This window comes from Mandrillus leucophaeus, unplaced genomic scaffold (genome assembly GCF_000951045.1).
Source record: "Mandrillus leucophaeus isolate KB7577 unplaced genomic scaffold, Mleu.le_1.0 Scaffold2024, whole genome shotgun sequence".
NCBI lineage: Eukaryota > Metazoa > Chordata > Mammalia > Primates > Cercopithecidae > Mandrillus > Mandrillus leucophaeus.
Window position 1 is genome coordinate 68,928 of NW_012102060.1, and position 15,512 is coordinate 84,439.

At 40.8% G+C, this 15,512-nt stretch overlaps 1 protein-coding gene and 1 long non-coding RNA gene across 2 annotated transcripts in view; one reads left to right on the forward strand and one right to left on the reverse strand.

Moving 5' to 3' along the window:
* The window catches only part of ROR1 (receptor tyrosine kinase-like orphan receptor 1), a 161,178-nt gene that overhangs the window by 63,598 nt on the left and 82,068 nt on the right, over positions 1 to 15,512 (reverse strand). The gene's annotated exons all lie outside the window — the stretch shown is intronic.
* Positions 3,026 to 11,468, forward strand: LOC105539325. Its single transcript, XR_001006031.1, has 4 exons — positions 3,026 to 3,188; positions 5,866 to 5,940; positions 6,030 to 6,173; positions 9,752 to 11,468. It is a non-coding gene; the product is annotated as an uncharacterized LOC105539325 (long non-coding RNA).

The window sequence follows — 15,512 nt, forward strand, 5'->3', positions numbered from 1 at the left end:
TTTCCAGCACTACCCAGAGGGTTCGAAAGGCAGGTTAGACTTGATTTCTTCCCTCAAGGAGCATGTAATCTTTCTGGAGAGACAAGATATAAAATGTTGAAATAACTAGAGAGGCAATGTGTTAAATCATATACCATGGAATCTAAGCATAATAGATTCAGTGCAGGAAAATCCACCATAGGCGGGGGTGGTCAGGGAGAACTTCCCGGAAAAGGCAGAACTTGAGTTTCCTCCCAAAGTCATGGCAGAATGGAAGCCAGGGCCAGATCCTGAGTCCCAGTCAAGTGTTGTCTCACTACACAGATTGGTGCCAAAGGGAAGAGTAGATTATACATTAAAATGTCCTTTTCCTTTAAATACACCCAGCTCTTTGAGCTGCTGGATGTAATTCCCAGCAAGCAGAGGCAATCTGTGAATGTTTGTTATCTAATAGGTTCCTTCTTATGTTAGTTGAAATAACCATCACAATATCAGTAAAATCATCAAGGACAAGGCTTCAGAACAACATATTCCTTTCGTGAAAGAGCTATACTTTCTGAGGTAATACTCATTTAAAAAGGGGTATTCTTTTATGTGGCTTTCCCAAGAATGCAGCCTGGCAATTTAAAAGTCCAAGTAGTAAAGCTTCCCCTTTGGAAACCTCCTTTATATCTACCATGTGCACATTCGCCAGGCATAATGTTAAAAATATTGTGACACAAAATTACCGCCCCATCCTTTCAAGTTTGATGCAGCCAGTTTAACGTTCAATATCGCTGTTCGCAGAAATGCTTTTTGATCTGAGGAGATGTGAGACACAGCCATCCCACAGCTGGAATGTAAGGATTCTACAGAAGAGCATGGATTAACTTGAAAGTGCGGTGGAACGGGATGGTCTCATCTCATTAGTGACCAAGAGTTCACAAGAAACTCCCTATTTGTTTCAACACATTGTAAATCTGCGTCCCCAGTGTCAAACTCTGTATCTGGCATAAAGTAAGTACTCAAGAAATAAATACTGAATCAATGAAGAGCTACGATCTTTCATGATCCAGCACTTTATAATGCTTTTAGAATCCGTATTCTAACCATAATCATGTTGATCATGTGCTGTCAGGTGTGTATTAAGCACTTTGTAAATATGATCTTACTTGTTCCATACAAGAATCACGTAGAGGCAGGTATTACTCCTCCCATTTAATAGATGAGGAAACTGAGGTTTAGAGAAGGAAGCAATTTCCCCAAGTTCACACCCAGTTCCACACAATGCCTAAGCTCATGCTGCCACCCTCTGTTTACAATGCCGCTCAACCTTCAGGTGCATCAGGCAGGAATAGAGATAGGGCAAAAGCAGATGATAATAGCAGTATTAATAAAATATAAATATATATTGAGTGCTTATTCTTTTTAAGTGATATATGTATACATATATATATACACTTTATCTCATTTATTTATCATTACAACCATAAGAGGTAAGTTCTATTTACCCTCTTACACAGATGAGTAAACTGAGGCATATATAAGAATTTAAGAAATGCACTTTGGGAGGCTAGAGTGGGAGAGTTGCTTAAAGCCAGCAATTCAAGACCAGCCTGGGCAATAAGGCAGGCCTGCCTCTACAAAAAGAATTTTTAAAAAAATAAATAAATAATAAAAAATTAGCCAGGCATGGTGGCATGTGGCTTGTTGCCCCAGCTCTTCAGGAGGCTGAGGCAAGAGGATCCCTTGAGCTCAGGAGTTTAAGGCTGCAGTAAGCTATGATTGCACCACTGCACTCCATCCTGGGCAACAGAGCAAGTTTTTTTTTTTTTTTTTTCCCCAAAAAAAAAAGCCTGGTGACAGAGTGAGACCCTGTCTCAAAAACAAACAAACAAACAAACAAAAAACAACCACCTTATTTTTACCTATTGTACCTCTACTTAACCAAAATTGGAGTATAAAGGTATAAAAGGCAAACAAGTCTTGTTAACTGACTATTCCAGTTAATGGATTTATCACACATCTGATGATGTCTTGAGCCTTGGCTTACCTTCCTGTGTAAAGAGGAGGTGGGACAAGATAAGGCTGATTCATGGTCCCTGCCAGGAATGCACCTGGATGGCCCTATGATTCCCTCATCGCTCATCACTTCTCGGTGGTACTGAAAGGCAGTTGATACCTGTTTGAATTGTGTCAATCAGAAAAGGCAATGTGCCGAGTTTGTTAATGCCAACCTAAACAACTTCTCAGTTGCTCTGTCAGCGCTGTCAGTACCCTGGGCCTTGTTGTGGAGCAGAAAAAAAAAATGCTTAAGCATGTCTCCCCGACCCTTTCTTTAAAGGTGCTGCAGGGCTGTGGAGCTGGGGTTCTTTCAGTATTAGCTGTCTCAGGAAGCCAGCTTTGTTGTTCACACCTGTCCTGGGCACCTTTGCATAGTCAACAACTGAGTCTCTCTCCCATCAGTCACTCCTTTGGAAACTGCTCTTTCTCCTCTAAAATTAAGCCTTTGAGCTTTTGCTTCTCAACATTTCATACTGATAGTATCAAAAGGGCATTAACTTTCTCAGAAGTGACATATTAAGCTGAAGAATTCCGATGGTGTGATTTCAATGACCTAACTGCATGTCAGTCATGTTGCACGTTGAGATGGCCTCAAGCGGCTCCAACAGGGCAGCAATTGTGCAAGAAGCTGACACTTCCCAGCTTCAGTCATCAGCTTGGGCTTTCTACTCTCTCCCTCTGGTAGGTGAGTCTCATCTTGGCCCCAAATTCACTGGTCGTGGTCCCACATATAGAAGGAGTTAAAGGCAGAGGCACAATTCAGGGGCAGAGGGAGAAAATGGACTGAGTTCCCGTGCCAGGAGTCATGCCAAGCACTTTAAAATTTCTCCTTTTAATCTACATATGTCACCACGAGTAAGAGTGTTTTTATCTTCATTTTATAGATGGGGACAGGGAGGCGACTATTAAATGTTAAAGCTGGGCCTCCAACCCAGATCTGTCAGATTCCAAAAGAAAAATCCTTGGATCTTTTTAAGCTTGATGCTTTCTTATTTTTTTTTAGGACGAAACACTGGAACTCTCCAGAATAAATTGGTACCTGGGTCTCTTCCGAAGTGAGTTGCTCTTAGGAGCTTCAAATGAGGGTCTTTGAAGCCACATGAAAATTGATGACTGGTTGTAATATCCAAGGTACCAAATCAGACACACTTGTAATTGTTCCCAATGCGAGTTTTCACCCCAAAGTTCTCTTCTCTCTCTCCTTCATTTTTCCTGAGTACATGGGGGAGAAAGTCATGATGAGGGGATGATCTGCCTTCCAGTTTAAAATCATAAGAATGGCTTGGAGACTTAAGAGCAGTGACATTCTGGACCATTAACAACCACACTAACTTGCAGCTTCCTCATCTGTTCAATGGGGCTAATGACTCAACGGCTGTCTCTTCAGCCTACTGCAGAATACAGGGATGGTACCTGTGAAGCCCTTTGTAAACTGCAGAGTGCTATGTCTGCTTTTACTGATTCACTCTTTCCATAGATATGGTGTACCTCTTTGTGAAATGTATGGTGTTAGGCTATTTAGTGAAAACCAATGAAGAAAATACAATCTCTTGCCTTAATGTATGCACATTCTTGAATAGAAAAGACATTTACAGAAATAACTGTAAAAGAGTGTAGAAGAGAAGGAAACAGGCACCAGAACAAAGAGAAACACAAGATGCAGGTTGAGGGGGACCTGAGAGTTAAGTGAGGGGATTCAGAAAAATGGAAGAAAGTAGCTTAGTTAAGAGCGGTCTGGAAGATTAAATCTATGGAAGGTGGCAACTATTTCATTAAATTACGCATTCTTTCATCTACTACCAATTTATCGCATGCTTATTATGTACTGGCTACTGTGCAAATTAGTGCGCCAATGTGGAGAGGTGAAATAGGGAATGCTGGCAGGCTGTCCATAGGGCAATGTCCAATGGGAGGCTGGAAATGCAAATCTTGCGTTCAGGAAAAGAGTCAGGGTTGGCCGATAAATTTCAGTCATGCTTATAGAACTGCCTGTTGAACCTATAGGAGCTGATGAGCACACCAGATATGCAGGTGAGATTAGATGGTGAGGGAAGGAGGAGGGACAGGGACAGAAACTTGTGGGGGAATCCATAAATATGAGGTTGAAAGAGGAAGAGAAGTCAGCAAAGCACACTAAAAAGAGTCTCAGAGAGGTGGGAAAAAAGGGTGAAAGTTGCTATGAAAAGGTAACCAGCTGCATCCCATTCTACAAAGTTCACTGGTGACTGAGAAGAAACCACTGGGTTTATCAATTAAGACATTGTTGGGGCTCTATGAGTCAACATACAGCTCTCCCAAGTCCAGGACAAGTTACTATAATCATCTGATTCGTGGCCACTAGTAATCATGATAGAATGCCTGGGTTGGAATTCTAGGCCTGCCACTTACTAGCTACGTGACTAGGACAACTTAACCTTTTTTTTCTGTGCGCCAGTTGGAGACTTACTACTACTTACTACTCATAATAACCATATGAAGTACCATTACTACTTCACATGGTTATTATGAGGATCTGATAAACATCACAATAGCACTTACCCAATAGTACACACACAATAGCACTCACCCACAATGGAACTTAGAACAATTATTGATATATGATCAGCACTCAATATGTGTAAACTATGACATGCAGGCCAATCCACCTAGAAAGGCATATTTTCAAAAGCTCATGGCCTCTGAATTGAGGAAGCACAGATCAGATCAGCCTCTTCAACCCCCGACGAGGCTCCCACTCATGTAAGGCACCCATGGCTTTGTAATGGCACCCAACGCTATGGGCTGGCATGAAAATTGTGTGACTCACGTCATGTGCATCCCCAAGAAGGTGAGGCTATTGCTGCAAAGCTGACCAGTTTGTGGAATGTAAGGACTTTTCATTGATTAGCTTTGGGGAAACCACTGTAACAAGTCTTAAACATCATCACATTTGACTGGTTTGTAAGTTGTGGCAAGTGAACCCAGGTCTAACACTTAGGAACAAGGAAGAAAACAGGAAGATTTTGTTACTTGTAATCACAGCTTTTTACTCCACAGATGTTCTGTGAGTTAGGTTCAAAACATTTAATTCCACTTTTTCCCTCTATGTGGCACCTCGTTTGTTACCAGGGTTTTACAGATGGAGACACATAAATGTGAAATGAATAGTCCAAGACTATCTTCTCCCACTACTCCCAGCCCTACCCTGCAGTGTGTAATTGTGGAGCCATGGACAATGTACCAAGGCAGCAAACATCACTGGCTTGAAGATGACTAGTAGCTGTGGTCAGCTTGCTGGGGACCCAAGCTCCTGAGGGTGCTTAAGAAGTGTGGGAGGACTCCTAAAGCTGTTGTTGAAATCTGTTTAGATTATGGGACTAGGAACCTGAGGAAGCTAAATTTACTTTACAAGTCAACTGGATTAGCACTAAAGTAATTTTCCTTGTGTAAACCCAATTTTAGGTAATGCATGAGCTAAATTTGGAGCAGGGGGCTGAGACACAGATTTCCTGTACTGTCGAGCTCTTGCAGATCTCAGCAGATAACAAAGCTATTATCCTGGCAGAAATGGAAGCATCCTCAAATCCTGTCAGATGGCAGCATGGACAAAAATTACAACCAAATGCATTTTTAAGCTGATGCACTTTCTTAAGTCTGGCTCCTAAAAGCAAAACATGCTCTTCTAGAAGTTTTAGTGAAAACAAGAATGCTGCTGGTAAGGAAATCTCTAGGTGATGCCAGGGACTGACAACAGAGGATTTCTGAGAGAAGAAAGAGACAAGGATTTGGACTAAGTTTCTGAATGGAATCATTGTCCTTTTTGTTTTTCCCTTCTGTCTCCCTGCTTCACCCCCACACCTCTAGAGTTTCTTAGCAGGCATTTTGGAGGAAAAGATTTGGATCAGAAATTCAGAAATTACCTGGGCTCACAAAAATATGGTATGAAAGTATTTTTTAAATGGTTTGAAGTTGAAGGTCTTTACTCCACTGCTCCTAACATAGTCTCTTAATTCCCTACCTACTCTCAGCCCCTCCAGCACCATCCTGCCTTCTGCTTCCAAGATACATGAGCTTTCTGAGGAGCTGGTGAGAATATTGAAACTTCCTGGCCTTGGTTTCCCATCTGGTAAAACGAGGAAGACCAAAGCTTAACCCTCACAAGGAATATGTAGGCAATGAACACTGTATGATTTAAGAGACCCTTGTGATAAATTGAGTACTAACTTTGAAATTACAAACAGAAACAACCCTCCTTAGTTATCCTGTTTTTCGGGCAGGAAGCGAGCAGAAGAAAGATGAGGATGGGAATTCAAAGACTTGCGTTTTAATCTCAGCTGTGATACTTGCCAGCTGCCTGTTCTCAGGGCTCAATGTTCAACTGATCTGAAAGCAAAACCCAGCTCTATACCCGATAGGCTGTGTGACCTTAGAAAAGTTACTTGCTGCCTCTTACCTTCAGATTCCTCATCATCAAATGGAGAAGGAAGTACTTGCCTCTAATGGTCTTCCTTCCCACTTTACAATACATTTATGCACATAAGATCTAGTTTAAAAAGACAATGTGAATAAAAGAATAATTTGATTTTAGAATAGACAAAGGAGAAAAGTGAGTTGCCTTCATTGCTTTGGATATCAGAAGGATTTACCCACCGATTCTAATTGCACTTGTTCATTAACTCCACGAATATTTGATTAAAAGTTATGTTCCTATTGTACATATGGAGAATACCTGGCCTCATGGAACAGATAGTGCTATGTGGTATGGACAAAGACAGGGAGACTGAGTATGCAGAGGAGGTCACGTGACCTTTTACTGGAGGGATATAGCAAAGGCTTCCTAGAGGAAGTGATGTCTAAACTGACAGGGTTAGCTCTGGTCTGAGTTGTATCTGTTGGTAGGGCTAAGTAATAGGACATTTGGAAATCAGAAGTCCCCAAAAGACAACATATTCCTGCCCATCCCACCCTACCATATAACAAAAGGAAGGGAGGAGGGCCTGAATGAGGTAACTCACACCTATAATCCCAGCACTTTGGGAGGCAGAGGTGGGAGGATTGCTTGAGCCCATGAGTTTGAGACCAGCCTGGGCAACAAAGTGAGACCCTGTTCTCTACAAAAAATACATAAATTAGCTGGCATGCTGGTGTGTGTCTGTAGTCCAAGCCATTTGGGAGGCTGATGCACGAGGATTGATTGAGCCTGGGAGGTTGAGGTTGCAGTGAGCTGAGATTGTGATTTTTCAGAAAGGATAAGTAACTTTGCCTACAGGGCTCTTCTATAGCACAAGGAAGATTCTATGTGTGAAGGTGCTATCTAGGCACTGTGCACCAAATTGTAAGTGCAGGAACGGAGCTCAGGGCTTGAGTCAAAAAATGTGATTTGAGCCCAAACTCTGCCACCTGCTCAGATTGCTCAGAAAATACCTTGGAGAAGTTACTTATCCTTTCTAAACCTCATTTTCTTCATTTATAATTCCAGCTACAGCAGCCTCACAAGACTGTGAAGATTAAAATAAATAAGAAATGTATAATTTTTAAGTAAACTTTAATATAAGCTGTTTTCATGCCAATCTTGTGCATTGGAGCTAATCAATAAGGTGTAGAAGTTTTGGCTGCCTCTGCTCTGATAAAACTCAGAACAATAGTTAATGCCACGTCTCTCAAACTGGGGTATCTGTAAGACACACCTAGAGGTTGGACTAAAGATGCAGATTGCCAGGAACCACCCTCAGAGATCAGAAGTATCTGTGGAGCTTCTTTTGCATTCTAATTCCTGGCCCAAGCTCTAGAGATTGTGATTCAGTAGTTCTAGGGTGGGTCCAAGATACCTGTGGTCCTTTAAATAAATCATTTTCCCTGGGTTTTCTGGAGATTTGGATTTGGGAGGACCAGGATAGGGTCCTAAACATTATTTTCAACAATCCCCCAAGGGATGCTTATGACCCTGTAAGGGTGACCCATATAACAGAAGCTTGTTGAAACTTGTTGCCAAATGACTTTCTTCTGTACCTCTCTACACAATCTCCAGAACACAGAATGTCCCTTTGAGACCTCATCTCTCTGACTTTTCCATTTAAGACTGTCATTGCTGAACACTCTTTTGCTCACTTGTTGTTTTAGAATGTTGTATTGGGGGTGTGTGTGTGTGTGCGCGTGGTGTGACGGGTGGACTGGCGGCTCACTCAACCTGACTTGCCTAGGCATTGGGAGCCCCACAGTGATTCCCACGGCCAGCTCCGCCCTTGTCACTTAACTCTTCCTGCCAGAAGTAGAGTGCTGAATACACCCAGCCATTTGAATATTCTGGCTAATTGAGATTTTTAAAGACTACAGTGACTTCACATTTTGTTTCCTACCACTTAAAGTTAACAGTGACTTTTTTTTTTTTTTTTTTAGATGGAGTCTCGCTCTGTCACTCATGCTGGAGTGCAGTGGTGTGACCTCGGCTCACTGCAACCTCTGCCTCCCAGGTTCAAGCAATTCTCCTGCCTCAGCCTCCCTAGTAGCTGGGATTACAGGCATGCACCACCATGCCTGGCTAATTTTTGTATTTTTAGTAGAGACAGGGTTTCACCATGTTGGTCAGGCTGGTCTTGAACTCCTGACCTCAGACCATCCACCCGCCTCAGCCTCCCAAAGTGCTGAGATTACAGGCATGAACCACCATGCCCGGCCTAAACAATGATTTAAAAACAAAACAAACAAACAAAAAAAAACACAAGTGAACAAAAAAACCCAGATGTTAAAAATATGATGCCCAAATCAAAACCAAAATTTATACAACCATATAAAATAATTAAACATGTCATTTATTCACCAGTAAAATGATTATGATTTAATGCAGAGCCAAACTCTGACCACCGATGCTGAATATTTATGACTGGCTCCCTCAGAACACAGAGGTAGCTGCAGAAATATGCTCTTATTCTACCCTACCTCCACGTGATGAATGATTATTTTACTTAGTAACAGAGTGAGTGAGACCGAATTTGAAAATGCGTCAGAGGTGAGGCCCAGTAAAAGTATATTTATAAATAGGGGTTATTGTAATCAGCTCTAAGTGGGCTTAAAATAGAAATTTAAACAGTAAATTGTTAAAAAAAAAAAAACCCAATACAATCTTTACTAATCAAGAAAAGCACTCAATTTGCTGGCACTTTAAAGTGCATTCTGAAAATCTATTAACACAGCCAGACTTTTAAAAAAAGACCCCTAGCTCCCTTATTTAAACTTGTGAAAAGAAGGAAAAAAACACAAAGGTGAAACATAATAGGCACTGCATAATGATCACAAGGATGGAACAGCAAAGAAAATGAAAAAGGAATTTATGATGATTACCCCGTGAAAACTCTCTGAAGCACATAAAGCTTTTTAATCACCTAAACTAGCTATCATTGTTCATAATCATTCTCACGTTTGTATAGCACGTGACAGAGGGCTTTGTGGTTAAGAGAGTCTGAGACTTAGAGCCAGACATCCTAAGTTCAAATGCTGGCTCTGCTACTTACTGACCACCTGCACTCAAGTAAATTACACAACCTCTTAGTGCCTCACTTTTCTCATCTGCAAAATGGGGGCACCAACTACTGAAAAGGTTATTCTAAAAATTAAATGAGATAATACGTGTAGAGCACTTAATATAATGCCTAGCACATAACACACACAATAAGTGGTACCTCTGACTATTATTATTATTCTATGATCATTTCAACAACCATATGAGGAAAGTGTTATCATCCTTGTTTTACAGATGAGGAAACTGAAGCTCTTGGGGTAACATGACTTGTGAAACTGCATGCTTCTCCTCAGTGGCAGGGCGGGGACTCTGGATGGAGGAACTGTCAAGACCTTCTAGATCTCTGACATGCATAAACTGGCACGTTTAGAGAATAACGAGGAAAACAAAGTAAAACAAAAGACGGTACCTGTGTGCTAAGAATTTATTACCCCCACATCAAAAAACGTATCCACCACGATCAAGTCGGCTTCATCCCTGGGATGCAAGGCTGACTCAGCATATGCAAATCAATAAATGTAATCCATCACATAAACAGAACCAGAGACAAAAACCACATGGTTATCTCAATAGATGCAGAAAAGGCCTTTGATAAAATTCAACATCCCTTCATGTTAAAAACTCAATAAACTAGATATTGATGGAACATATCTCAAAATAAAAGAGCTATTTATGACAAACCCACAGCCAATATCATATTGAATGGGCAAAAGCTGGAAGCATTCCCTTTGAATACTAGTACAAGATAAGGATGCCTTATTCTCACCACTCTATTCAACCTAGTATTGAAGTTCTGGCCAGGGCAATCAGGTAAGAGAAAGAAAAAAAAGCATATTCTAATAGGAAGAGAGGAAGTCAAATTGTCTCTGTTTGCAGACAACATGATTGTGTATTTAGAAAACCCCATCGTCTCACCCCAAAAACTCCTTAAGCTGTGAGAAACTTCAGCAAAGTCTCAGGGTACGAAATCAATGTGCAAAAATCACAAGCATTCCTTTACCTCAACAATAGACAAGCAGGGAGCCAAATCATGAATAAACTCCCATTCACAATTGCTAGAAAGAGAGTAAAATACCTAGGAATACAGCTAACAAGGGATGTGAAGGACCTTTTCAAGGAGAACTACAAACTACTGCTCAAGGAAATAAGAGAGGACACAAACAAATGGAAAAACATTCCATCCTCATGGATAGGAAGAATCAATATCATGAAAATGGCCATACTGTCCAATGTAATTTATAGATTCAATGCTATCTCCATCAAGCTACCATTGACATTCTTCACAGAATTAGAAAAAAACTACTTTAAATTTCCTATGGAATCAAAGAAGACCCTGTATAGCTAAGAAAAGCCTAAGGAAAAAGAACAAAGTTAGAGGCATCACACTACCTGACTTCAAATTATACTACAGGCTACAGTAACCAAAACAGCATGGTACTGGTACCAAAACAAACATATAGACCAACGGAACAGAACAGAGACCTCAGAAATAACACCACACATCTACAACCATCTGATCTTTGATAAACCTGACAAAAACAAGCAATAGGGAAAGGATCTCCTATTCATTAAATGTTGCTGGGAAAACTGTCTAGCCATATGCAGAAAACTGAAACTGGATCACCTTTCCTTATACCTTACACAAAAATTAACTCAGGATGAATTAAAGACTTAAATGTAAAACCCCAAACCATAAAAACCCTAGAAGAAAACCTAGGCAATAGCATTCAGGACATAGGCATGGGCAAAGACTTCATGATGAAAACGCCAAAAGCAATTGCAACAAAAGCCATAAGTGACAAATGGGATCTAATTAAACTAAAGAGTTTCTGCACAGCAAAACAAGCTATCAGTAGAGTGAACAGGCAGCCTACAGAATGGGAGAAAAATTTTGCGATCTATCCATCCGACAAAGGCCTAATATCCAGCATCTATAAGGGACTTAAACAAATTGACTAGAAAAAAATAACCCCATCAAAAGTGGGCAAAAAATATGAATAGACACGTCTCAAAAGAAGACATTTACATGGCCAAGAAACATGAAAAAAAGCTCAATATCACTGATCATTAGAGAAATGCAAATCAAAATCACAATAAGATACCATCTCACACCAGTCAGAATGGCGATTATTAAAAAGTCAAGAAACAATAGATGCTAGTGAGGCTGTGGAGAAATAGGAACACTTTTACACTGTTAGTGGGAATGCAAATTAGCTCCCACTAATTAAATGTAAAACTGGAACCAGAGACAAAAACCACATGGTTATTTCAATAGATGCAGAAAAAGGCCTTTGATAAAATTCAACATCGTTTCATGTTAAAAACTCAGAATTTGTGCCTGTGCCTGTTTCTTTCACTGTCATATCCTTCGTTCTTAGAACAGGAGCTGGCTCACAGTAGGTGCTCAGTAAATATTTGTGGACTGAAGGAAAATCTCAGGGCCCTTCTTGGTCAGGAGCTTGTACCATTAAGTCTCTACCTCCTCCCAACCCACCACGTGTGATGGGTTATTTAGCGCATTAGTTAATCCCTCCTCTCTTAATCAATTCCACATGTCCATATCTGCCTATTAATCAATTCCACATGTCCATATCTGCCATATCTGTACTGCTGGAAGACAGTACAGCAATTCCTTAAAGACCTAGAACCAGAAATAACATTTGACCCAGCAGCCCCATTACTGGGTATATATCCAAAGGAATATAAAACATTCTACTCTAAAGACACATGCACACATATGTTTATTGCAGCACTATTTACAATAGCAAAGACATGGAACCAACGCAAATGCCCATCAATGATAGACTGGATAAAGAAAATGTGGTACATATACACCATGGAATACTATGCAGCCATAAAAAAGGATAAGTTCATGTCCTTTGCAGGGTCATGGATGAAGCTGGAAACTATCATTCTCAGCAAACTATCACAAGAACAGAAAACCAAACACCGCATGTTCTCACTCATAGGTGGGAAGCTGAACAATGAGAACACATGGACACAGGGAGGGGAACAGCACACATCAGGGCCTGTTGAAGGGTGGGGGTGAGGGGAGGGAACTTTGAGGACGGGTCAATAGGTGCAGCAAACCACCATGGTACACGTATACCTGTGTAACAAACCTGCATGTTCTATATATGTATCCCAGAACTTAAAGTAAAATAAAATAAATAATAATAAAAAAAGAATTTATTACCCATGAAGGGATAGGATGTATATTACTTCATGCTATATTGCTTAGTAGAGGACTGGGTACACTTGTGACTTTTCCTTTGGACTCATCAGCATCCTCCTTGCAAAGTCCTGTCACACATGGCTTTAAGTAAAAATAATAATGATAAATAAAAAACCACCTACAAGAGGACAGCTCAGTGTGGTAGAGAGAGCTGCCCACGGCACCTAGGGTGTGGATATGAACCCTGACTCTTCCATGTACTAGTTTTAGGATCTTGAACAAGTTGCTTCACCCCTCTAAGCCTGAGTTTCTTCATCTATAATAGGGGATTAATAATAGTAAGGATGTTTTAAGAAATATCCTAAGGGTGATATAAGATAACACAGATAAATAGCCTAGTGCAGAGTTTCTCAGTCTCAGCGCTATTGACGTTTGGGGCTGGATAGTTGTTTGTTGGAGCAAGCTGGCCTGTGCACTGTAGGATATTTAGCAGCATCTCTAGCCTTAACCCACTAGATGCTCATATAATACCTTTCCAGTTGTGATAACCAAAAATGTTTGTAGACATTGCAAAGTGTCCCCTGGAGGGCAAAATCACCCTTGGTAGAGAACTGCTGACCTTGCCCAAAGCCTGGCACAAATGGATGGTCAATAAATGTTCATTCTTTCCCTCCTTTTAGATAGAAACTTTTTTTTAAAGTGAAGTGAGACACGACTAATTTAGAATCATGTTAATTCAGACAATGGGAGAACTGAAATCTGTATTTTCAGTAACATGAAAAAATTAAGTGTCCACAGTTATTTAGCGAACACTGTGTATTCACTTATGAAAACATACTATTTATAAGGACTTATGTGAAAGTCATTTACATTCAGTTAATATACTAAGTTCTCAAAGCCTCAGAAAACACATTTAAATCACCAACCATTTCAGGCAAATTTTAACTGGTAATTGTAGTTAAATATATTGAAATGGCAATTACATATTTTTAAAGAAACAAATAAACTCTTTCTGACTTTGTCCTCTTACGGCAGATTAACTTTCCTTTAAATAAGCAGCTTAATGAAGTTTTGTTTCACTCACATATCTAAAGTAGAAGATATTTTATAAATGTTGCATTGAGATTTTCTAGTTTCTTACAAACTTTTTAAGCAGGAAATTCTTTTCCATAGCGAACCTAACGTCTCCCTGCTGCTTTTTTAGCCTGTTTCCTATTGTTCAAGCTTCATGGAAAATGAGACCAGATGTTCATAAGAAGAGCCTCATTGCCTCATTCTTGTGTACCTGGAGATTGTAAGTAACACCAGGCCTGGCCTGGGACTTCCTCATCTGGACCAATGATTCTCAACAGGGGGGTGATTGTCATCCCAGGGGACACCTGGCACTGTCTGGAGACACTTTTGGTTGTTGAAACTGGGGAGAGAAGGGTTGCTGGCATCCAGTGCGTGGAGGCCAGGCAATGCTGCTAAGCGTCCTGTAACACACAGGGCAGCCCCTGTAACCAGAAATTATTATCCAGGTTCAGGTGTCAAGGTTAAAAAATCCTGCTCTAGACCATGGCTCTGAGATGAATTGGGCAGATGGACAATGAATTAACTGTTTAAAAAAAGTGAAGTCAATCAAACCCTACTTGTCTGGCTTTGAGATAGACACCTGTTGCATTCTTCAGGAAGTTTCTTCTAAGCTGACCTTTGTGCATATTCCCATCACAGCACTTGTATCACCAGCACAATGCTGGCGCACCGTGGACATGTAATAAAAGGCAGGTGAATAAAAGTACAACTATGAGACCCAACAATGAATCTCCAGGGTTCCCTTAACCTCCCTCTCTGGACACATCAATGTAAGCTCTGACGGACTGAGAGGGACTTCTCTTTGTGAGAAGAAAGGAAGTGTGTGTGAAGGAGCTGGGTTTGCTTGTCTCACCCTTCCGCTGTCTACACCAGGAGTTGAAGTTTATTTTCCTTCTTTGCCTCACACTGACAGGGATAGAGGCAATAGATTTGGTTTCATTTACCATTTCACTTAGTCGCCTGAAATGTAAAAACCGCACAAACAGATCTGATTCCATACTTTCCACACTCCTTCTTGTGGTGCTGCTAAGTGGAGCTGTTAAAACAAACAGGAGAAATGTGGAGGTCAGGGTTCTGCTACCTACTTGTAGTCTACTTAGCTGTTGGTGCCTCTGTCTCCCACTCTCTCCAGACCTCTCCCCATCCCTACTTGCACCTCTTGAGAGCAGGACCTTCTTTTCCTCATCGCCTGAATACAGGAAGTGTTACAGTTATTAATGGGGACCAGCTCTTAATGTTTGGCCAATAACTATATAGCATACACCTAAAAGCAGGGTCTGTAACAAGTTGAAAGGAGATGACAATTAATCGTAAAGCATTACCCAAGCAATTTCTAGGATGCCTTTTTACTCCTCGATTCTGCCAAACATGCTTCTGTCACAAAGCTTTTAGATTAGCCGTCCCGTTTGCCTGGAATTATCTGTCTCTCTTTCTCAGATAAACTCATGGCTCATTCTCTCACTTCATTCAAGCCTTTGCCCAAATGTCACCTTATCAGAGAGGCCCCCCCTAATCAACCCATGTAAAGTAGCAACCCTCTACCACATCACTCTCTTTCTTCTCATTGTGATTTCTGTTTCTTCTTAAGCAATTGTTCTTTCCTGGCATCCTTGAGTTCCCGCTCAAGAATGTAAGCTCCAAAGCAATAGAGCAGAATTTGTGCCTGTTTCTTTCACTGTCATATCCTTCGTTCTTAGAACAGGAGCTGGCTCACAGTAGGTGCTCAGTAAATATTTGTGGACTGAA